Below are 4391 nucleotides of genomic sequence, written 5' to 3'. Positions count from 1 at the left end.
TCGCATTAACATGAATGCATTGTGCATGCATTTTCTTTTGAAATTAATTTAAAACTTTAAAGAAATTACATTTGTAATCTTTGAACATTCATACATTGATGGATGAAGGCCTCTCACCCAGCGCACGTTCTTGGTCGAATTTTGCAGACGACGGATTTGGGGTGATCCCACAGGAAGAAGAAGAATAATATATAATTAAATATAATATATCGACCAGGCTATGCGTTAATTGTGTGTTGACCGACTCTCTGTGTCGTATTACATAACATTTCGATATTTTGCTAGGTTATTTAATTTAGTGTGTTCTTTCTCCCTCTCTCCTAATGTTCAAGCCTGCGTACTTTACTACGCGTCTCTTCGTACTCATTGACATGTAAAGTTTTTCTCTAACCCCTCCCTCTCTCTGCCTCCGCCCCCCTCTGTCTATTTAAGGCCACCCCACAGAGACGATCCCCCCTCTCTGTACCTGTGTTGCTCTCTCTATGTATCTTGGTGATATCTGTCTGCTTATATGTCTGTCTATAGTTTTCTGGTTAGATTTTATGTTGCTATTTCATTATACCTGATGATGATTGCTTGTGTTGCAATCGAAACGTCGTATGCTATTATTTAATTTATTATTTTATATTTATACGTGACTTTACCGAAAGAACCATAGAATTGAATAATACGGTAAACCAACATTTAATTCCAGTGTTACAATAAATTAAATAACCATACGTGTCCTGAATTTTGGGCCGCCCTGTATTTTGGTAATGTTGTTGGCAGGGATACACAAGCACCACGGAGGCGGCAAGGGTTGGGTCATTGGCCGAAACGTCACCGATCATATACTGTTTTATTTTTAAAGCCACACTTATTGACGGATGTGTTATTTTAAGAATCATAGATTCTCGTGATGGAATGCAGCACGTGTGTGATCTCAATTATCCAAGTCTTTATCCAAAAAAGAAAGTTGTAGCAGCAATTCTTGTCTTATCTCACTCTATAATTAGAGAGCGCCTTAACCCAAAGGCGCTTAATATAATATAGAAACGGTGACAAAATAGAATGATTTAGACAGCAGGGGCGTGCTATACAAAGATTGAGGAATGAGTAAATGCGATAGAGGGGTACTTAGAGGTAGGGGAGTGACGGGAAGGAGTGAAGGGGCGAGGCAATGGAGAAGAGGTTGAGGCTTTAAGAGAGGAACGGAATGCGGTGCTTTCGCTAAGTTATCCCCACCTGAAGAAGGACGCTTGTGTTGCGCCCGAAACGTCGTGATTTAATTTATTTAAATTTTTTTACCTACGTGACTTTACCGAAAAGAACAAAGATTATAAAATGTACTTATCTCAAGTATAATAAATCACGACTTGTGGCCGAAACGTCGTGAGAATTATTTTATTATGTTTTATTTTTATTATTTTATTACTTCCCTTCTACGTGACTTTACCGAAAGAACCAAGAAGATAAATCACGACGTTTCGATCGCAACACAAGCGGTCGTCCTCAGGCGGAATAAATGTAATCCAGCAGTGGAACTCGTGATTTATTTTATTTTATACCTACGTGACTTTACCGAAAGAACCAAAGAGTATGGATTCTTGCGGTTACGAAAGCTTCAAATCAAGATTGCAGTTATATAAGTTTACATTATTATAATTATTAGTGCTTTGACGGAGTTTTTTGTTTCTCCCTAAAACGTCACCAATTGTACATCTTGCCATTTTTATGTGTATCATTGAGGAATGTAGCGATTTATTTAAATATTTTACTACAGTAAATGTTCGGCCTTTGAAGCATTTTACAGTGTTACTTTATAGCAATATTTCGCCTTTGTATTGATACAATTTACACCAAATCTGCTTTCGACTTCCGTGTCATGAGACCACGAATCCATTCAGATTCAGAATCCTTATTAATATTTGGAAAAATCCGATGAGCTATCAAGCTTTTATAACAGATGTCCAGTGGAGGAGTGTGTCTCGCGTGTCAGCTAACGGCGCGCTGAATATATATTTTTTAACAAAACTTCTCCCCCCCCCCATGCATATTTTTTAACACCACAACATTCAGATTGAGCACCATCTCCTGGCTTGCCAAGGTATGGCAAGTCCAGCAAAGTCACGTAGTTGACTTTACCGAAAGAAATCTTAATTTGGAGCTTTCGTGACTGTAGGAATTACTCTTTGGTTCTTTCGGTAAAGTCACGTATAAAGATAAAATAATAAATAAAATATTAGGATACGATGTTTCGATTGCAACACAAGCAATCATCATCAGGTATAAATGAAATAGAAACACAAATCTAGTATACTTAGAAATGGAATGTAATACAACAGAGAGTCGGATAACATAACAGCCAACACCCTACCTGGTTGATTACATTCTTCCTGAGAATGCTAAATTTGAGAGAGAGATAAAGCACAGAACCAGAAACATATAGACAGACATATAAGCAGACAGATATCACAGAGATACATAGAGAGAGAACAAACATAGGCACACCGAAAGAACCAAGAATATGAATCCCTGCAGTCACGAAAGCTTTAAATCGAAATTCAAGTCCAGCAAAGTGGAATTATTTTCATCTGAACGGGGATTCGAGTGTCGTTTATAACCCAACCCTCTCGTTCGGCCTGGAGTACCCAAATCTTCTCTCATCTACACAGTGCAGTAGAGCCGTGATGAAACGAGAATATGATGGAACCTTCCCGGCAATAACACAGGGAGGTTGTTAAGATGCTCAAACGACAGAGACACCCATTGGAGGCTTTCATTTCTGCGTTAACCTCACAGAATCGTGGTAAAAATGCAAGAAAACGTCGATAATAGCGCATGCATTGCATACCTTGTCAACCCATAAAGGTTTACCCGTATTCTTGTACATGGGAATTCAGTGGTTCAGGTCCCTACGGCATTGAAACTGCGATTTGTTTGTGTTTCTTCCTTGTGATGGGACTTTGTTGGGTAAACGTTGAGATTTATGAGGGCACGGGGTGACCATTAAGGTCTGAAGTGGTCTATAATAAGGGAACTGATAAGGAGTTGACAGGTATGGGGCCGTCCATAAATGACGTCACGCGATTTTGGGCGATTTTTGCCCCCCCCCCCTCTTCGTCACACGGCGTCACAAAAAGTCAGACCCCCCCTCTCAAATATGACGTCACAAAGCTCTGCCCCCCCCCACACAAAAATAAAACATGCTTCAAATGGCTTTAATCTATTGTCATTGTAGTGCGTATTTAATGTGGCGCTGCACTCTGATGTTGTAGGAGAAAACATTTATTAAAAGTCAATTTAATTAAGTAGAACGTGTTGTCTATATTTATTTAAAGTTGCGCATTTTGATGTGACGTCACATTTCTCACCCCCCCCCCCCCCTTGTCACACACCGTCACAAATGTCTGACCGCCCCCCCCCCTAGGTGCGTGACGTCATTTATGGACGGCCCCTATGGCATTGTCTTTGAAACCGATTGGCCTACACCAGAGAGACAGCCGCCTGTGTATGGCCTCGTCTCACCACCGGTGCCAGTCGACCGGAGAACAACGCCAAAAGGCGAACAGCACAAAGGTGGCGGTGATGCGAAACATCAAAGCGGTTCAATCTTAATTTTAGAACTTTCGTGACTGCAGGAATTATTATTTGGTTCTTTCGGTTAAGTCACGTCTAAAGATAAAATAATAAATTAAATTAAATAATAGAATACGACGTTTCGATTGCAACACAAGCAATCATCTCTGCCTGTCTATAGTGTCGCTATTTCATTATACCTGATGATGATTGCTTGTGTTGCAATCGAAACGTCGTATTCTATTATTTAATTTAATTTATTATTTTATCTTTAGACGTGACTTAACCGAAAGAACCAAATAATAAACATCAAAGCGTGAGCAAGGCCATCGATGGAGTCAGCACTCTGGCGCCGATCGATGGGCGTGACGTCACGCGTTAACGACACAGCGGTGACATCCAGTGACGTCATCGCGCCGCTCGATGCAAGGCGGGTCGTGACGTCATCCTATCGTCTCCGACGTCAACGCGCCAGTGGGGACGTCATCGCGCCTTTCTCGACGTTGTTGCGCCCGTCCCTACGTTAACGCGCCGGTGGTGACGTCAACGCGTCGATCTTGACGTCATCGCGTTAGTTGAAACGTTAACGCATCGGTCCTGATGTCATCGCACCGGTCGTGATGTCATCGCGTCGGCCTCGACCTTCGCCCCGGTCCCGACGTCATCGCGCCGATCACGGACGTCGCGGCGCAAGTGCAGACGTCATCGCGTCGATGCGATCGTCATCGCGCAGGTCCCAACGTCATCGCGTCGGTGCCGACGTCATCGCGCAGGTCCCGACGTCATCGCGTCGGTACCGACGTCATCGCGCAGGTCCTCGACGTCATCGCGTC

This window comes from Lampetra planeri, chromosome 27 (genome assembly GCF_965212315.1).
Source record: "Lampetra planeri chromosome 27, kcLamPlan1.2.h2, whole genome shotgun sequence".
In the NCBI taxonomy this organism is placed as follows: domain Eukaryota; kingdom Metazoa; phylum Chordata; class Hyperoartia; order Petromyzontiformes; family Petromyzontidae; genus Lampetra; species Lampetra planeri.
Note: the sequence above shows the minus strand (reverse complement) of the source record.